The 21,350-nt window shown below is 40.9% G+C and overlaps 2 long non-coding RNA genes and 1 other non-coding gene across 3 annotated transcripts; all 3 read right to left on the bottom strand.

Annotated features, from left to right (window-relative positions):
* Positions 1–1,170: 1,170 nt before the first annotated feature.
* On the bottom strand, positions 1,171–1,277 carry LOC131228265 (small nucleolar RNA R71). The gene has a single exon (XR_009162776.1). It is a non-coding gene; the product is annotated as a small nucleolar RNA R71 (small nucleolar RNA).
* Positions 1,278–13,433: 12,156 nt separating this feature from the next.
* On the bottom strand, positions 13,434–14,669 carry LOC131227736 (uncharacterized). Its single transcript, XR_009162471.1, has 5 exons — positions 14,537–14,669; positions 14,337–14,444; positions 14,029–14,156; positions 13,875–13,943; positions 13,434–13,555 (listed from the first exon to the last, which is right to left on the bottom strand). It is a non-coding gene; the product is annotated as an uncharacterized LOC131227736 (long non-coding RNA).
* Positions 14,670–17,707: 3,038 nt separating this feature from the next.
* LOC131227985 (uncharacterized) lies at positions 17,708–20,949 on the bottom strand. The gene is made up of 4 exons (XR_009162660.1): positions 20,815–20,949; positions 20,565–20,616; positions 18,436–19,313; positions 17,708–18,268 (listed from the first exon to the last, which is right to left on the bottom strand). It is a non-coding gene; the product is annotated as an uncharacterized LOC131227985 (long non-coding RNA).
* Positions 20,950–21,350: the final 401 nt, after the last annotated feature.

Here is a 21,350-nt window from a genome sequence, read left to right on the forward strand (position 1 = left end):
GACACAGATTGCGCTTTCTCTATATAAGTGGTATCAATCTAGATCAAGGTGAATCAACAGACAAAACAAGGGTTAGGATAATTAGGGGTGGATTCGAAAGTCCTAGTGCTCTCTTTCTGATTGAATTTTCTTCCCTGTTCTTAATTAATTATTTTTCATAAAATTGTGCCAAGTAATTCATTCCATTATTTGTTGGATTAGTTAAGGAGAATCATAGATTTGAATTGTGACGACCAGTCCTCGTGAGAACGATCTCGTGATACGTACCGTATCTGCATCTGATTCGTATACTTGCGAGTTTAAAAATCATTTAAATCGTGTTGGTTTAAATAAAAACATCAAGTTTTTGGCGCCGTTGCCGGGGACTGTTTTGTTCCAATTGGATTTAGGATTCTCTCTTATCATAATTCATAGTCTTAGGTTTTTTACTAACTCTAGGCTAATTTTTTTTTATTTTTTGTAGAAACTAACCTATTTCCTGTTTTGTAGGGACCTGACATAAACTACTAATTGTCTTCAAAAGGAGGAGCTCCCTATTCTTCATACATCAATCATCTCCTTTTCCGGGTTCTTTCTTCCCATTCTTATTTACATAGTTTTAACTTGTTTTAGAATCTCTTAGTTTCTAGGTCTAGTTTTATTTCTCTTAGGTTGCTTCTTAGTTTAGTTTCTTTCTTACATTGCAATAACATAGTTTATGCTAGGACGTAGATCTCTGAATATAGAACTAGCACCGTTTGATCCCGAGATTGAAAGAACAATTCGTGGAAGATTGAGAAATAATTCTGTTGAAATGGCGAATGAGACTGAAGTTAAAGCTCTCAAAGATTATTCAGCTCCTGTCCAATTTAATGCGCCTTCATGCATAGTGTTGCCAACCACTACGGCATCACACTTTGAACTTAAACCCGGAGTCATACAATTGTTGCCATCCTTTTATGGATTGGACAAGGAGGACCCATATCATCATGTGAAAGAATTCTTAAACATTTGCTCCACCTTTAAGTTCCAAAACTTCTCAGACGATTCGATCCGCCTACGCCTGTTTCCTTTTTCTTTGAAGGATAAGGCGAAAGCATGGTTGAATTCTCTAGAAGTTGGATCTATCACTACATGGGACCAACTGTCTAAGAAGTTCTTAAACAAGTTCTTCCCGTTCACAAAACCAATGCCCTCCGTAGAGAAATTACTAACTTCACACAAAAAGAGGGCGAGCACTTTCATGAATGTTGGGAAAGATGGAAGGACTTGCTTCTTAAATGTCCTCACCATGGTTTTGAGAAGTGGCAACAAGTTCAATACTTCTATGACGGTTCGACACAGAACCGTCGCATGGTTGATGCCACCAGTGGAGGGTCATTCATGACCAAAAGTGATGTCGAAGCGTGGAACTTCTTTGAAACCTTGTGCGAAAATTCCCAACAGCAATGGGATTATTCAAATAGAGGTGACAAAAGTCCCCAACCACAAAAGAGAGGTGGTATATATGAGATAGGAGTCATGCCAGGCTGAGCGCCAAGCTTGATAACCTGACAAAGAAAGTTGATGCTCTGGTATTAAATAATGGACCACCACAAACAACTCAAGTCGAGGCATATGCCACATGTTCTAGTCCTGTCCCATCCTATGCGGTCTTGTCCATCTGGTGCAGCATTCCCAGAACTTCTCTCTGAACAAGTTCATGCTATGAACACTTTTCAAAGATCTGGGAATGATCCTTACTCGAACACATACAACCCAGGGTGGGCTAGACATCCAAATTTCTCTTGGGCAAAAGGACCACAACAAGGAGGACCATCTGAAATCCTCCCATGCAACCGCACCTCCAAGTTGGCAATCAACAACCTCAACAGTTTCCACAATATCAACAATTGCCTACACAATCAAGGAAACCATCTCTTGAGGATACACTCCATCTTTTCATGCGGAGTTCTCTCCAATTCCAAAAAGACACCCAACAAACCTTACTGGCCACCAGCAAAGCTTACATGCAAATGCACAATCCATTGCCAAGTTGGAAGTACAAATGGGTCAACTAGCTACCACATTGAGTGAGAGAGAGAAGGGCAAGTTCCCTAGCCAACCCGAGGCTAATCCAAAGGGACAGTATGAGATTGGCTCTAATTCCAACCAAGGGCAATATCATGAACAGGACAAATCGATCACTACCCTTAGGTCAGGCAAGCAGATTGATAATAGAATAGAGATGCCTGAGGATGAATCAAATTCTAAAACAGAAGATCAAGATGAAGCAGAGAGCCGTACCAATGCATCCAAAGTCCAAAAGCTCTCTGACTCTCCAAGAGCCACTAATGTGCCACCTTATGTGCCCAAAGCACCCTTTCCTCAACGTCGGGCACCAATAAAGAAAAGAAATAACTTTGATGAAATCTTGGATGTGTTTCAAAAAGTGCAAGTCAACATCCCGTTGCTTGACGCTATCAAGCAAGTCCTTGCTTACGCTAAGTTTCTTAAAGATTTATGCACTCAAAAGCGTAAGCAGAATGTTCATAAGAAAGTCTTCATTGCAGATCAGCTCAGCTCCATGATTCAACATAACAACCCTCCTAAATTTAGGGATCCAGGAGCTCCCACCATTTCTTGCGGCATAGGAGATCATAAGATCGGGAAGGCATTACTTGATTTAGGGGCGAGTGTCAATTTGTTACCATATTCGGTTTATGAGCTAGGACTTGGTGAGTTGAAACCGACTAAGGTAACATTACAACTAGCCGATAGATCTATCAAGGTGCCCCAGGGTGTTATTGAAGATGTGTTAATCCAGGTTGATAAATTTTATTTTCCAGTGGATTTCATAGTTATAGATACTCAGCCTGTCCAGAATCTTCATAGTCAGATCCTAGTCATTTTGGGTCGTCCATTTTTTGCCACATCTAATGCTATTATCAATTCCAGGAATGGAGTTATGAAATTGTCCTTTGGTAACATGAATATTAAACTCAATGTTTTTAATGCAGGACAACAACCCTCAGATTTGGATGACATATTTGAAGTGGACATGATCGAGAGCCTTGTGCAGGACTCCTTCCGTACATCTTTTGAAGATCCTCTTGAGACTTGCTTAGCACAATCGGGCATGGATTTTGACATTGATAGTCCCATCCATGAAGTCAATGCATTGCTCGACTCTACTCCTATATTGGAGACTGAAAAATGGAGAGCGAAAGTGGAACCTCTCCATCCCTCTGAGACTCTTCTTGACAGCATAGCTCCCAACTCTGAGAAGACAAAGGCGAGCAGGCTGCTTAATGTTCTTAGAGCATATAAGGCAACGAATTGAACGGAAGATAGTGGAAATACAGGGAGTATGCCCCACGATATGTATGGATCATGCTGTTGTGGAAATGTCGCATAACATGCAAAGGAAGCGTGATCCTAACATAGAAGAAGTCGTTCGAGCAGAAGTCCTTAAATTATTTGACGACAGTGTCAGTTGCCTTATTTCAGATAGCACAGTTCATGGGAACTCACATCACTTGTCTGGGATCGGTTAATGAAAGTGTTGAGGTAATTTCTTTGGCGGACCCTGGTTATAAAGATTATTTCATTCATGGTCCGTTCTTGTCTGGCTGAAGATGTTAAACTTAGCGCTCATGGGAGGCAACCTAACCTTTTGCTTTATTGTATTGCTTTTTATTTCATTCATTTTCATTTTTCTTAGTTAGTTACTTCAATGTTTGTGGGTAACATTACTGCAAACCCTCACGAGACTACAACTCGTCCACTAGGGGTAACCTAGGGGTTTAAAGGCTTGTTGCATGCGCTAAATGCAATCGAGAGCACCTGCGAAAGTGGTATAGGTAGGATCTTCTTTTGTTTTTCTTTTTTGTTATTTTTGCTTATGTTGATTTCTCTCTTGTGCTAACTCGCTTTTACGTTGAAATTTTTCACCAATTTTGAGAAAGCTTCTTGATTCTCCATCCAGGTATTATCTTTTCTTCATTCCTCTTTTATTATTCGTTGTCCCATGTGCATCGCATGATTATTTCTTTTACATTGTGGACAATGTAGATTTTAGGTTGGGGGTGGGAGATTAGGGTGCCTAATCAGAATTTTCTTGGTCTTGAGCAAAATTTGTGAAAATTTTAAAATTTTTTCTGGAATTTCTATTGAATTCAAAGTGATTGTGAAGGATAGTTGTGATTTTAACATTATAAGATGCATGATGTTGGTAACTAATGACTCTTGGATTCGGCCATCTGTTTGATTTCACAGTCAATTTTGAATTGTTAATCCATGATTAGACGTTGTAAACATTGATTGAGTCATGATTTCATATATCACATCTCGCTTGCACATTAAGGTTTCGGTTCGATAACTGAATGATTAACTTGGTAAAAAGAAGAATTAAAAGGCTAAGCCACATAATCTTCACCATAGGTTTACTCCCTATAGGTGTAGATTTGATTCTCCATAGTTGACTCATAAAAAAAAATGAGGCGACGAGTTTTCGCCATAGGTTTGCTCCCTATAGGCAAGAATTGATTCCCCTCATTTGCGTTACTACTCATAAAGAAAATCAAAGGTTGGTAAAATTAAAAATAAATCTGTGAGATAAGTGTTGGTTTCAAGCTTGGTTGTCACGAATTACCAATGATATCATGAGGTTGACAATTGGATCTCTTAATGTTTGTAAGTCGAGATTACACTTTACATTCATGGAGCTCGATGTTCAGAATTGTTCCAATTAATGGATTAATATGTTGAACTTGATTATGAAGTTTACTGAGAGCTTGATAAAAAAAAAAAAAAACTCTACTTACCATTCATGAATCTTAGAATTTTCACATCTCAACTATCTGTTCTCAAGTCACTTGAGTTTACAGGAATCATCTTTTATTTCTAAAATTATTTTTCGCATACTTTGCTCGGGACTAGCAAAATGCTGGTTGGGGGTTGTGATCAGGGTCAAATATTGCATATCAGACCCCAGTAATTGCCTGATTTTACGTACATGATAAGGTTTAATGCCATATTTTAATCCTGTTTTTATTACAGGATGAAATCAGGAGTGTGTACTGAAAGATGATGTTAAGAACATGGATTTGGTGCTCCAAAATTACCAGAGCACGGGATGGACTCCAGAAAACCAATAGTGAAGATTTTACACGCCTGAGATCTGAGGAAAGCACGATAAAGAGGCCCGAAACGGGTCCAAAATGCAAGATCACATGGTTCTCACCATCCAATTGGCTCGAAACTCCATATATGGCCTGGACGCCATAAATAAACTGTACATAATAAATTTCAACCATTGGATATCTCGAGAAGTGGGCCAACGGACAGATCAGCCCATTAATCTTCAATTTTAGGCCCACCTACAATTTGGATATACTTCAAAATTGGCCCAGACGGTTTAAATAAGGTGAGGAATAGGATGGACGGATTGGATTTCTCGAAATCATCGTAGTGGACCCCGCATGGGTGGCGTGTGTATTAAAGACACGTGCGCCGGCTGCGCACCGCACCGCTGGGACGGTCAGCACCAGCGCTGACCTGTCTCTCTCTCTCTCTCGCCGCTGCAGCGTCTCCGCAAGCCAAGCCGTCCACCAGAATTCCAGTGTCCCTAGTACCATAGCCTAGGTGGAGGTATTTGAGAAGACAGTAAATATTGGTTTTTTTTACCCTTCAAACGCAGGTTGAACGGTGGAACAGAAACATTCTGTGTACCACACCAAAATGAAGAAAAACCGTGGGTTTTCGACCAAAATTTCGAGATGAATTCGGTGAACGGATTGGATCTTTCAATATAAAATCCAAATGGGCCTCACCGTTGTCATAGCGGAAGCAATCCGCTGCTCTGTTCGCGTCTGCGAAATCCGGGTTTTGCGGGAGTTTGTGAACCCCACCGGTAGCACGTACGGCCGATCTGATCCGTCCATCGTGTAGAGGGCTTCGAGAGCTTCAAAACTATGTTGACATTCTTCTCTCATGCGTGCACACGTGCGTGATACAGAGGCCACAAACAGGCCGTCTTGTGACGTCCAAAACTGATTTTGTTGAGATTTCTTCTGTGGGTCGCGCTAATGGACCTTCAAAACCACCCATTCTTGACTGAAATTTCGTCCTGAATCCAATGGACGTGGTAGATTTTCCAGAAAATACCTCTGTGGGGCCCACCGATCACGGCTACGAAAAATTGCACTTCGAGTCCTTCTACGACTCTGCCACCGACCTCAGCCATCCAGCAGCTATAAAAGGGGAGTTTTGGACGTGGGAAAGGCATTCAGAACCAGGGGATTCCAGATCTGGAGCAAGGAAGAGAAGAAAGAGAAGAAAGAGAAGGAAGAAGAGAGAGATCGATTGGTTTGGTGTTTAATTTTTATGAATTTTATTTAATATTTTTCATGAATTTTATGGGTCACTAATCTCTCATCTAGGGAAGCCCCTAATTTGATTAACTCTTGTATTGGTTGATTTACTTTGAATTTCAATTAATTTGTTTCTTTCTTTAAGTGGGCTTTATGGGTTTAAATTCTATACTTCTCCATTTATGAACTTGACCAAAGTATATATATGGATGTTGTTTGGATGCTTATTGGAGGTGCCTGTGTCTGATCAAGAACAGGTTTCCTATAGAGGAAGAAACAGGGTGCTTTAATGAATGTACATCCCTTATGCCCGACCAAGGATATGGGATATGTCATTCATGGCATTGTTTAAAGGAATTAGACAGTCTGTATGCCCGATTAAGGACACAGATTGCGCTTTCTCTATATAAGTGGTATCAATCTAGATCAAGGTGAATCAACAGACAAAACAAGGGTTAGGATAATTAGGGGTGGATTCGAAAGTCCTAGTGCTCTCTTTCTGATTGAATTTTCTTCCCTGTTCTTAATTAATTATTTTTCATAAAATTGTGCCAAGTAATTCATTCCATTATTTGTTGGATTAGTTAAGGAGAATCATAGATTTGAATTGTGACGACCAGTCCTCGTGGGAACGATCTCGTGATACGTACCGTATCTGCATCTGATTCGTATACTTGCGAGTTTAAAAATCATTTAAATCGTGTTGGTTTAAATAAAAACATCAAGTTTTTGGCGCCGTTGCCGGGGACTGTTTTGTCTTTTGGAGCTTGATTTTTGATTTATGTATTTTCCTTTCAGCATTGTACTTAAATGATTATATTAGTGGATATGTGATGATGATGTTGCCTATGTGAATTGGGTAATCTTGTGGTTATGCTTATTATGAGTTAAATGTACAAAAAACTCCTCCTTGTAGGATCCCAGGATCGGAATCTAGGGTATGGACGTTAGGATCCGAGAATGGGGTACTACGAAAGCTGTCGGCACCGGATTCGGTGATCGGGATTCCTGCAAGGCCTCTTGCAATAGGTACACCACACGTCTGGTCACCTCATCGGGGCCGGTGAAGCCATAAGCCTAGGTGGTGAATTTGTACATGGCCTCTTACCGAGAAACGGTCTGCTCGGAAGGTCTGGTCATGGCCTAGAAGCTATAGGTGCTCGCATACGGGACTACCTGTCCCCATCCTACTCCGCTCGCATAGACATGCTCACTAGCTCAGCATAGCCAGGTATGCTACGCAACACATCTTCGAGCGGATCTCGGGTCACAGACTCTCAGAAAATCATCGCATGCGCATCAGCTCATCGGCCAATCAATGGAGCGTACCTGCCCAGTTCCGTGAATTTGTTCTCATACTCCGCCACTATCATCCCTCCCTGTTGGAGGCAAAGGAACTCACTCTCCTTCTCGTGACGATGAGGGGATAGTATTTCTCGTGGAAGCGAGTCTCAAAGTCTGCCCACGTCCATACATATTCGACTGCAACAGTGCAGAGAATGTTATCCCACCATAAGCTGGCCTCCTTCTCAAACATGAAGGTGACTAGCTCAACCTGCTCTGCCTCAGTGCAGTGCAGCGACTTTAGCATCTTAGAGATGCGGTCAAGCCAATACTCGGCCTCCTCAGGTCGGTGAGTACCCACAAAAGTAGGGGTCGCAAGCACTGGAATCGCTCAAACTGACCGCTAGCACCTGCATTCCCATCAAGGGGTGTAAATGGAGCAGGCAGAGTCGCACCCATGCTCTGAGCAAAGAAACCCTCAAGGGTGGCCAAGAGCTGCTGCTGCTGCTGGTGGTGCTATATCTGCTACTGCTGCATCAATAACATCATCTGCTCTAGCTTATCAGTAGGAGGAGTGGCCTGAGGCATGTGGGGCACCGAGGTGGACGCACGGTTCTGCTCAGGAATCGGTGGTGCAATTGGTGGTGCCGCAGGCCTCAGCCCATTAGTGGGGCCAGTGGCCGGTTGAGAATTCGGCATAGTGTGGTGAGTAGGGTCCAAACTGGGGTCCGTCTGGCTATCGCTTAGGGGAGGAGTGCCGTTAATCGAGTCGCCAGGCGTGTGGCGTGCCGTAGTCCGTGCGGCCTTAGGTGGCATTCCCTATATTCAACATAGGGTGCATCCTAGGTCAGATTCAGCATAGTCACAAACTCAAACACAACATTCACACACAGTTTAAGGAAACTTCATGCATTTCATTTACCAAATTGTCACAATACATGAAATATAGTATTACATGGATCATGATAGAAGATGCATGTGAGCTAATATAAGAGGCTCCAAACACTTAAAACACGCTAACTATCTGACCCCAGAACTAAGCCCAACAAGGCTATATATAGCAACAAAGAAAGAAACACACAAGGCAACTAAAAGGACGACTACATGCAGGACTAGTCATCAGAATCTGGCGATGGTGGAGGCACACTCTTATCCTATACACAGCATAGGATGGACCTCAAGGTGTGAATCACCTTCTTGAATTTTCATTTCATGAAGGCCTCGGTCTCTTCAACCTTGGTTCGGATCTGCACGATCTCCTGTTGTAGGGCAACTTGTCCCTCTTCCAATTGAGCCAAGAGGGCTTCCCTGGCAGCCCGATCACCATCGCGGCTCTATGCAGTAGGAGGGGAACCCTCATCAGTGTCTTGGGCCTCCTCTTCTTCCTCTCCCTGCTCTTCTTCTATCTCATCTCTGCCTTCCTCGTCACTCTCTTCCTCTTCACTCTCCGTTTCATCCTCACTCTCGTTGAGTCGAGCTTGACGCTGTCGTGGCCTAATCTCCATGTTGTTGAGAGTAGTGTCATTGATGTAGTGAATTAGCACAGGAACTTCAACGCCAAGTCTATAGGCGAACTCGCGCGCAAGCTTGCATATGAGTTAGCTGAATGGAAGTGAAATAGCCTTCTTAGTAGAGCGTGCGGTCAGAACTATCTATCGTAATGCATACGTAGGCACGCACAACTTCTCTCCCTGCCCAGCCCAGTACAGGAAGTCCACCATCAGGCGGGTGCACTCGCTGCGGTTGCTCCATTTAGGATAGACGTTATATGTGAAAATGTGATGGAGCAGGCGAAAGTCGTCGGTCATATTGGTCGCTAGGAGGCTATTGTTTGGATTACAGTGGGCCAATTGGCCACAAAGGAATAGCGTACAACGATCTCTTTCACACGCGGTCTTGAGGCTCTTCTCACTAGCATGGACTTCGCCAAGCGGCATTCCCATGACTCGGGCTATCAAGCTAGCATTGATTGTGAGTTCTTGCCTTCCCACGGGAAATTTGAACTATAAAGGCTCAAGCGTAGGCTCCAGTATATGTGCGTAGAAGGCTCGAACAGTGGTCGCATTCGCATGAGATTTGCCCTCAAACACGGGACCCCACCCGGCCTCAGCCAGGCGGTCCATCAACAGATGCTCCCCAAAGAGCTGCTCATCCACGTGCGCTTCAAAGAGAACCCTACGGCCCACATATCTTCATGAGATAACTCTGCCAGCAGAGCCCTTTTCCAGGGGGGCCTGGGGATCGAGGTCCCGCTTCATTCTTATCTCACGATCGACGCTTGTACTTGCGGTGGCACCTCTCGGTCTCCTTGCACAAGTAGGGCGACTAGGCCCGGCTTCATCCACGGGAACTCTCTTCTTCCCCATTAGGGAAAGAAGCGTGGAAATGGAGAAAATGTCTGTCATTAGCTCGAAAAGAGACATGAAAGTGGAATGATATGGGGAAATAGAATGGGTTGTTGGACTTAGAGATATATGAGACACAAAGTAGAGGGGTGTATGTCTTGAAGGAAAATGAGAAAATGAGAGAATGGAGGAGAGATATATGAGACACAAAGTAGAGGGGTGTATGTCTTGAAGGAAAATGAGAAAATGAGAGAATGGAGGAGAGATTTGAGAGAGGAGGAAGGGTTTTTGGACAGAAAGAAAAACATGGAGGGGTGGGAAATGAAGAGGGGAAGCAAATGAAATGGAAAAATCCATTTCAACTTGATTTGGTGGGCCATACAGCAGCCCACATGTGTCGGCCCGCCTGGCCCGGTCTGGGGAATCGGCGAGGCCTCGCCGATGCCATCACCAGTCCTTGGACACTCCAGTGAGGGATCACCCTTTGGGCAATGGCATCCCCTCCCCGGGATGCTAGAATGATGCAGGTCCACTTTGGATCCCCCTAGAATGCTCTATTTGGCCCCCAACTTCGTTTCGAGTCGTTTCGGGTCGTTTTGGGTTCTAGCTGGCACACATTCACGTATTTTCGATTTGCTGAGTGTGGGAGCAGCCAGATTTTCATCTAAACCCATCGATTGATAGTCTAGAAGGGCATTGGAATCATTTCACGTGATCGGGAAAGCCTATGGGGTCAATTTCTATGGTCGATTTTTCGTTGATTTTAATCGATTTTGCCATTTGGCGAAATTGGGGATCCTAAGTCTATTTCTACATTTTCTCATGCCCTCTTACTTCAAAATGAGTCAGCATGCATCATGTGACCATAACCCAGGTCTATTTTAATCCAAATCACGCTCTGATACCAACTTTTAACGCTCTGAAAATCGGGGGCAGAGCAGGTACCCAACTCCCGAGTTCCAACACATCACTTATGCAACATAGATAATGATGATTTAATGTTGTTCATGTTAGTGCATAAAACATGAATGAGATTAAGCTAAATCAGCAAATCATTCTCCAGGGACAGTTGAATTTACGCAAGCGGAAGACTCTGATAAGTGTATAAAATATATAAACCATTGTAGGTCCCCAAAGTATAAACGCATTGCCAGGTCAAATAGTTACAAGTATTGTTTCAAAATACAATATATCAAAAAGTGATGGTCCACTACAAGTTTAAGCCTTGAAGCCCTGTCGATCAGAACGGTCTATAGAAACCCACCTGAATACTACATATATGAGAATGCCTCATCATCCTCAAAGTCCGGCTCTGCCTCGTAGACTGCGCCATCATCTGAAACTACAATACGGTCTGGTTGGTGTTTAAAACACTATCCCGTAACGTGAGAGTGAGTGATTAACTCAGTGGAACCATAAAGCAAAGGTTAACATGTTATCAATTCAGTCAAGCAGTAATGATAAAGCACTATAATCAAGTAACCCTAATTAGTATGATTAATGCAAGAATGGTATATAATAATGATGCATGCCCTCGCCTGCACTCCCTCTGTGATCTTCATCTCACGGTCGCGCATGTCAGTCACTTCCTCAGCGCTCTATCCAATGCCAAACGGCACATGCAATGTGGTGCATGAGCGTGATTACCAAGTTCTTATTAGGCCTTTTCATACAGCAGAATTAGGAAACTAAGGTACCTCCCTTATATCATTTCCCAAATGATGATCCATTCTAGGGTCGTCAGTCCTAGCCAGTCTCATACGATGTTGCGGTTACAGGTTACTACAAAGGGCTCGTCACCTCGATGCATACCTGGTTTATACTCTTGTTTACTATGGCAAGGCTCGTCACCTCAGCGCAGTCTTATAGTATGCTTGAGGTCACTATGAATGGTTCGTCACCTAGACGTAGGCCGACAGCTCGAATACAGTGTCCCATACCACCGTATTTGGCTCACGAGTTTGGGTTGCTCACTGGTCACTACGGGGAGGCTGGTCACCCCAGCGTAGGCTGACAGCTCGACCATGGTGTCCCATATCACCATGCCCAGCTTATGAGTCTTAGCGGATCGAGGTACCAAGGTTAATGGGGTTTCCACTGGTGAGTTTGGTACCTTAGATTCAAGCAGTAGCGTCCATACATGGTGAATATACATCGGGTCAATCGGGTTACTTGACGAGCTCGACTGGTACGAGCACATGTCGAGCCGATCGACATGGAGCGCGTAAGTACTCCGCGTGGCCTAACCACTGTCGACAACCCAAGTACGACTCGGATTCATCGAACACGTCCAGTGTGGCGAAACAACCTCAGCCACCAACCCAGGACCTGTTACCAATTGCCTGAACTATACCATTGTCCCAAACACACTCCAAACAATTTATTTCACATGTGATAGTCAAGAACAGCATGTATTGATCAATCCACATAGAGATCTTATTTGAGCATTTTAACAAACACATAGTATACATGTCAACATACATAGGCATTTCATCACAAATCACGTAATAATAGATAGGTTACATAAGGAAACCATAAGTATAGATAAGGGGGCTGAGGATCCTGTCTCAACGCCCTTATGTCATACCATTAAACAAGCATTTACTCATTCACTCATTTTGTCAAACACTTAAACTACACATATTACATACATGTGATAACTTAGTTAAAACACATGTTATAGCAAATCCTTCTACAAGTAGATGCCACGTATACAATGATCATGCATTTACAATTAATAATCATGGCAAGCATGAATCATAATTCCATATTCATTCAAGTATATCAATAAACACATGGATTTCACTATATTCAACATAGTTCATATATGTGTGTAAAGTGCGAGAAACATCGCATCTAAGCATGTGATAGCATTCAAGTCAGTCATAAATCATTAACTGACATTGAAAACCTTGAAAACCATAACCTAAACATTCACTACTAGAAAATAGGCCAAAGGCTACGGCTAAAAACCGTAGCTAAAAGCCTATGGCTACGGTTAAGATCCGTAGCACGACCGTAGCCATTGGTGCCGCAGCCATAGGTCTAAAAGCTATGGCTACGGATACAATCCGTAGCTATAGAGATAATGGATACGGATTAAATCCGTAGCTGTTTCTTCTGTAGCGCTAAAGTATTTACAGTTACGGTTTATATCTGTAGCTAAAAGTTGAGAACGAACCGTAGCAATAGGCTTAAATTAGCAACTACGGTTTGTAGAAACAGGCTACGATTAATAGCCGTAGCTAATTATACTATAGGTACAGATTAAATCCGTAGCAATATTGTTCGTAGGTTAAAATGATATACAACTTCAGATTTTATCTGTAGCTAAAAGTAGAATGAGAACCGTAGCAAAAAGCTGAATTTAGCAAGAGCTACTATTTTCAACAAAGTGCTACGGTTAATAGCCGTAGCTAATGCCATTTGTTAATAAAAAAATTAATTTGTAATGGCAGCTCTTACCATTGTAGTACACCCTGATAACTCATATAAGCAAGATCCAATTCATGGCTAAATCATTCATTCATTCAATCAAACACAATCATTCATTTCCATTCACAAAAGTACAATGCCAACATAATAGTTATATGTCTATTTAAAGTTCTCATTAACAGTGAGATCCAATGCCTTCTCATAGCTAAATAGCTTCTCAACAAGCGCAAGCGAAAACTCCATGGTTGTGCATCCGAAAGCTTACTGCACATGGATGATCATATACCTATTTGATCTGAAGGAGAATCAATGTTATACGCTGTTAGTCGTTCTTTCAGCTGGAGCACCTTATCATCTTCCTCTTCACTATCAATGGCAGTCGGCATTTTCTGATGAAAGGCCCAAACCAAAAAGGCAATGAGAAGTCCACAAAAATAGGGAGATACGTAGGAAATAAGAAGTTTCAGGATTTGCAAACACACCTTTCTAGCAGGAGCCTTCTTCGGAGCTCCCCTGCCTTTGGGTTTTACCCCCTCGGAAACATGTCCTACAGAGAGAAAAAGATAACATGCATTGAGATGAATGAAATCTTCAAGATGGAAATAAAATAGTAATTGACAATCTGCCTGTACCGAGTTCTGTTCCCAGCAAGGTTCGCAAAATTCAGGTTAACAGTGAAACCATGTGATCCTCCATTGATGACGTTAAATGCAGGCACAGGCAGAACTAGAGATTTGTTCCCAGCAAGGTTCGTAATGTGCTGCATGACAAAGAGTGCAACTTAACAAACATACGCTTCAACAGTGAGTGAAGGGCCAGTGAATAATCATACATTTTGAACTGTGTTTGGACAAGAGATGCTAAAAAAGATTATTTTCTGTTGATCTGAAGAGGCCAGTGAATAATCAGATATGATGCATCATGTGTTGATGATTTGTACCTCCACCATTTTGCAATCTTAGATTAACATGCACAGATGATGCCTGCAACCTTCTCAATTCTCAGAAAGTTGGTGGGAGATGAGCTGGCCAGAATGGGCTTGAAGGACCTATGAATTATTTATGTAAACTACAATATGCATAATAGTTCTTTATGACCCTATGTATAGGTAATAGAAAAAGAAATTTTGGAAGCAAAAACCTTCAAAAGAGTAGAACTTGTCTCTAGATAAAGATTCATGACAGAGCTGGAATGTTGGAAAGGATTGGCAGATGCATCATTTGTTGCTGCAGAAGGCATTTCTTTTAAGAACTTGAGGCAATCCTGGGAAAAAAGAAAGAAAGACATGTCCATTAGTGGACTCTAAACATTTTCATGTTCAAGAAGCTTTAAGAGGAAAAAAAATGCAGCATATATTGAGGACAAGTTCATTCATACAATGGCAATGAAATAAAGCATGTGAATCACCTCGAAAAAGTATCCTTGTATGTGCTTAGATTTTCGTTCAGCCATTGCTCTAGATTTATGTGTTCCTTATGAGAAGCAACATAGCCAGTTTGATGCTGAATGTAAATGGAGTCATGTCCAATTAATAATGATAGTCTGATTGTAAGATTTATGAGATGACATGTACATGAGTACAAAAAACAGCAAATGCAGACATGGAAGAGAGTTGTAATACCTGTAAACTTCTTGTGCTGTAACCTTCAACTGTGATAGTGCCACCGGTGACTGCTGCGCCTGCTAGGAAATAACTCATACTTGATGCATCGCCTTTAACATACGCATTTCCAGGGGACCTGTTTCTACATTTTCTTCATGTTACTCCCTATATATACTGATTCTACATTTTCTTCATGTTGCTCCCTACATATACTGATTCTACGTTTTCTTCATGTTACTCCCTAGAGCATGTTTATCTCTGTGTACAAATAAAACAATCATGTTGATGGTATATATGTAGGAAATTCCTCATATGGCAGAATATACACAATGGTAAGGGTATATACATGTTCAGCTATATACACAACCATATGACTATGTATTGAGCCCCAATGCATAGCCCCAAGAGAGTACACAACATATTATGATAATAATTTGAGTTATTTCCTATTTTATAGAGTTTTATCAATATTGTGGGAGATCCTCACCACTACTAATTACGCCAAGTGCATTCGTACTTTTGCCAATCCACACATGTTAGTTCTAGCAGATCAAAGGCAATCGAAGTTGTCCATAAATTTTGGGTAGCCTAGTTTTGCATAAATCAAGGGAATGGCTTGAATATAAAAAGGGATATGTGTACACAACTTACCTGCATAGGGAAACTTTCGATTGGTGAGTCGATACATCAATTTCTTCTTTGGTGATTTGTTTGGGGCTGCAAATCATTAGGTAGGCTTTCAATTTTGGAACAGTGATTTGTTTGGGGCTGCAAATTCCTGTAACCCATATCAAATTTCAGAATCTTCGACAAATAGCGTAACTAGCAAAAAAAAAAAAATCTACTGTGAGACAATGTTAACATTTCCATTTGTGGACTATAGTAGGAGAATCAAGTGACCCACATTGAATTAAAAAAGAGAACTGATTACCTCCAGGCACCTCTACCACAATTTGCAGTACGGGTGTTCAGCCACAAAATGGAAAAAGAAAAGGAAAAAAAAAACCTTTTTTACATCACGGAGCTAAAAAATGCCTTGTACTGCATATAGCAGTATAGGTGCCTGTAGGTGGTTAGTTCCGATTGAGAGAAGTCCCAGATTTGTTGCTAAAAGGATGCAACAAATCCCGGGGATTCTCAGGGCACAATCTATCCACTAGGATGCAATGGATGAATGGTCTGGATTACTGATCCATGGGCATCATTTCCATCAAATAACTCAGCACAAAACCAATAGATGATCAAACAAGCATAACTATTCTGTTCATTATACATCTAAACTAGGCCATAATTTGGACAGTTCAATGACCTGTACGCCACGTACACAATTTCAAAGTAATCTAGGTGCTTGCGTAACCTGCATTGCACACTGCCAGTATCGAAGTTTTTAGTCTTTAGAAAAACAAAGGGGCAAAAGTCAAAAAAAAAAAAGGATCCCCAAATACCCAGTCCTGTTTAGATGTAAAACAAGGCATGAAAAGATTGGAAGATCCCAGTCGTTCCAATCTTTGGCCTTTTTCCTGAAAATGTAGGCCGTTGTTGTTTCTTCTTCCCAATCAGTTAGGATTGTTATATCAGTGAGATTTTTTGGAAATTCCCAATTCTAAAATGGGCCATCAGATCAACAGTCTAGATCACTAGACCACGGGCCTGCCCCATGTATAAAAACATATTCTCAGGTCTGATGGCCATAGACACTTCTGTCTAACCTGAAAGCATTTGGCTGAAAACCGATCCAACAAACGTCCTTGGTTTTGCTGCAAATATATATAAGCCATCATTAGTGACAAGTTCTTAATCAGGTAGCTACACATTCCATAGAATTTCAAGTTTATAGGCTATGACAGATTCGTTTACAAACACTGATGCAGAGATTAGTGCCATGTTCTTTTCTTTTCTTTTCTTTTTTATTTTTTGCCATTTTTGGTTTCATGAAAACCGGAACCCAGATTTAGATAGCAATGAACTGAACATAACATTATTCATGCAGTGCTCATACCAGGATCATGATATGATGATACCAATGCCTTGAGAATATTACTAATATCCGTGGCAATAATTACATAAAAGAAAAGAGAAAAAGGAAAAACACTCATTCCATCTATATGTATATGTGTGTCATCATCATAGCTTTGTCTCAGCTATTTCGAGTCAGCTTCTCAAGAATGCTGAGTTGCCCATCTGACACCAACCGTCCAAATTTACCTGGGCTTGGGACCTGTTAGTGTGTGTCACAAAAAACACACACATGAACACACACACGCACAGAGGGAGGGAGGGAGGGGGAGAGAGAGAGATAGAGAGAGAGAGAGAGAGATGACTCTTACGGGAGTTCAAATCTAGCATTTGCATGATCATGAATGTGATATTTACACCAGCCACAGCAAATGGATATTCCCAAGTAGCTCACTTTCCACCTTACTTGTTCAATAGCCTCTAAAAAGTTAGGATGGATAGAATTATCCCAGTGATAGCGAAGCCACTAACTCAGCTATTGTCTCTGTAAGAACACCCTGCCAATACAATTCATATAAGAATTCAATCGATTTCTATGTCAAGAAAACAAAAAAAATCCTGACAGATGGCTCACAGCTGATCTTTACTGCCGCCTGGAGCATGCAAAAAGAAAAAAGAAAAAGAAGATGAATATGCTAAATGGGTAGTAGTCGAAATCGCCACTTAGTTTCATTTAGGTGGGAAGCAGGCCCTTAATTTCATTCAAATTCAAAAAAGCATTCGCTTTGACAAAAAATGAGTAACAAGCACATTACTAGAGGGGAAAAGGCCGAAACTGCAAATTCAGATGATTTTGAGTCTGAATTAAAATACATGATATGCAATGCCAACCTCATTCAAATTAGAATAATGATACCTGATTCAAGATTTTTTTTTCCATTTTTCTTTGTTTCCTTTAGTTCAATTCAACTGAGCATGCCTTGCATCCAAACACGCCTTACGTTTAATATAACAACCTCGCCAAAATCTGTGGCCCATAAGACATCTGCATTGAGATCCATAAATTGAGTTTGGCAAACTACATTATGACATTAGAATTATTCAAAAGAGCTTTTCTTTTCCAAACAAACACAAACCCATGTAACTTAAGTACATAATCAAGTAATAAGTAAAAAATATGGGAAAAGAAACTGAAAAGCACCACAAACATATCAAAAGGAATGCTTAAAGCACCACAAACACACACCGCTCAGAAACTGAAAAGCCAATTGCCTTCCATGGTTCTCCTCAATATAAACGAAAAGATGTATGATCTGCAAAATGGAGTGCCACATTCATCCAGAGTTATTAAGCAAGTCTAGTCAGCCATGTTTAGAAAACCAATAACTAGGCACTGAACATGCCCCACAAGTGTTATATGATTTTTAAATTGTTAGGGAAATGATAGTTGGGTCACTTGGTAAGATTTCATTATTCTCACCTTTTGCACTCCATCCCTAGTCTCAATGTTGAAATGGACTCTGTATCTGCTTCATTTGAATAGTTAAGGGTGTAAACAGGCCATCCTCTAAAAGTTGAGCTGAGCAAATTAAAATTTTGAATAGTAATGGCCTAACAAGCCAGCCCCAAACAGTTCAAAATCCAGTCCCAAATCCTACATGTGGTGCTTGTGAGGATAAACAAACGAAGTGATCAATAAAGCATTAGATTGAAGCCTGAAGGCAAGAAGAATGAAGCATGTATCGATTTATAAATACTGTTAATTACTTAAGAAGAAAATGTACAAGTAAAACATACCATTCAGAAGAAAAACATCATTGTAAGTGCTGCTAAAATGGATATTGTTGCACCTGATAATGATGCCTCTGTCAAATCTAGGAATTTTCATGTCAATGTGTGTGTACACACACACACACACACATAGATGAAAGATATACATACAATCAGGGTAACCACTAAATAGTGAAATACATAAAGATTACATGTCAGCCAAGAAACTTACTCGGGGTGCATTGGAATGCACTACTGCAATGAATCACAATTATAATCTAATACACATTTTGGAGGATTCTGATTAAAGGCTGCCAAACATGACAGATAATTCAATTCTTGAATTCTTCAATCTTGAACCCTGAGACTCAAAACTCCTTTTCAATTGGTCAGCAAATATAATTGAATTAAAGAGGAGAAAATAAAACATTTGTTGGCTGCTTTTAATGACCCACCAGATGGGTTTAAACGATATGCAATTGTGGCAACAGTAAGTCATGCACAAGCAACTACAGGAGCTCCAGAGACAGCAACAACTTCAGCAACTAGATCAGCAGGCAAGGCAACAACATTCTTTGAGTCAACTGTCTGGAGTTGTAAAGCAGTCTAGTGATCAATTACCTACCTTGGACAATGGTGCACCTATGCATGATGCAACTAACTACATGTGGTCATAGGAACATGTAGGAGGTTAGAGGAAATGGTCGTTGCTGTGTTAGCATATATACAAATGCATGAAATTCCGAAGTTCGTATCAGTTAAATTTTTATAACTTCTTAACCTTGCTCTTCTTTCTATAAAATTAAAACACTCATGAAGAAATAGAGAAAGAAAGAAAGAAAAAAAGAAAAAAAGATATCAACCAGAGGTAATCCATGTCAGAAAATGTTGCCATTGACAATCGAAGAGAAAAATGATAAATGCATAAGGAACTTTGGCCTTCTCTTCATTGAATGTAGAATGTTGTCACATTTCTTTTTTAATTAATAGCCTATCCGCTGACAACTAATTGAAGGATTTGGGATTACACATATTGAAGAGTAATTGAAGGATTGGTGTGTTTTATGGGGTATCCAAATTGAGCCAATCATATCAATAGTTTGGATCACTAAACTACATGCTCCATTGTACCTGAAATTAATGGTGATCCTAACCATCTAATCACTAGATAGAAAATGGGCAATTTATATCTATTATACTAGAAAGGTTCCATCATTCTCTGGACCAGCCATTATGTGAGGCTCGGCCTTGATCATCAATTGTTTCCAAAAAATATGCTATGTTTCAATTTAATTAAGAAATGGTAAGTAATGTAATGAAAGCACCATTTGATGTTAGCATTGGGATTTAATTAAGAAATTGTCAGAAATGGTAATCTTTTTCCTTTTATTTTTGGGACAGACTAGTCAATTTGCATTCAATATATGTGCCTAATATATGTATGTACTTTTATACCATTTTCTCTAATATTAATCTAGTGGAAGAAAGGAGCTATTCAACAGGTGAGAAATTACTATTTTGATGCAGGGAGCAGGTAAAAGATCTTAAGCCTCTGAAACAGGGGATGCCCAATAAAGTTGAAGAGCACCCTCGTTCTTCTTCTTTGTATCCTTTATAACTATAAATTGCTTTTTTTTATACCCTTATGTATAAAACATAATGCTGACTGTTCTAAGAAGTGGCTACAAAAATAATAATAACCATCATCATAAACATTGATAGACCCAAAGTAAATGGCTGGTGTACAGATTTTACAGGAAACGAAAATCCTTAAATGTCAATCGACAATGGATCAATTGAGAGAAATAAAGAGAGAGAGAGAGAGAGAGAGAGAGAGACCTGTAAATGTCAATCGACACTGGATCAATTGAATAGAGGAAGATCGAAAGACCTAAGTGTACAAAAAAAATCCTTAAATACCTTGCAAAAAAAAACTTTTCCATTTTCTCCTATTACAGATTTTACAGAACCCTAAATCCTTTTCCTGTTAGAAATTTTACAGGAAACGAAACCCTAATCTGTGTATTTGAAGATTTAGAAATAAAAACTCAAAATCAAACTTAGAATATATGGTGAGAGAAATGGGTACCTGGTCAGAGAGGAGAGACGGAGAAGAGGTGAAGGGTGGGGGGCCGCAGGGGTGGATTTTCGCTCGGGTGAAGGGGGTGCGTCGCTCAAGGGTTGCAGTCGAGAGGGAGAGGGAATGAGAGAGGGAGAGGGAGAGGGAGAGTGGAGCGAGAGAGAGAGAGCACACAAGAGAGAAAAGGGACGCATGGACTTGGGTTTTTTTCCCCGAAGTGGAGGGAGAGAAATTTTAGAATGTTTCGTTTGAGGGGGAAGGAGAAAAAGGGCAGCGCGCGGGCTGAGTTTCTGAATTTTTTCTGCTACGATTTTAGACCGTAGCTAAATCCCATTAGCCGTAGCTGTTATTGCATCCTTCACAGCCTCTCCGCATTTGCACATTTGACGGGTTCTGGACGGACGGTCCAATCAGGAGCTTTGTGGGGTCCATCATGATGCATTTGATAAATCCACTCCGTCCATTAATTTTGTAATTTTTTTTATAGAGAATGGCCTAAAAATCTAGGCAAATTTAAGGGCTAATTGAACCACACCATCGATCAA

This window comes from Magnolia sinica, chromosome 15 (assembly GCF_029962835.1).
Source record: "Magnolia sinica isolate HGM2019 chromosome 15, MsV1, whole genome shotgun sequence".
Taxonomy (NCBI): Eukaryota; Viridiplantae; Streptophyta; class Magnoliopsida; order Magnoliales; family Magnoliaceae; genus Magnolia; species Magnolia sinica.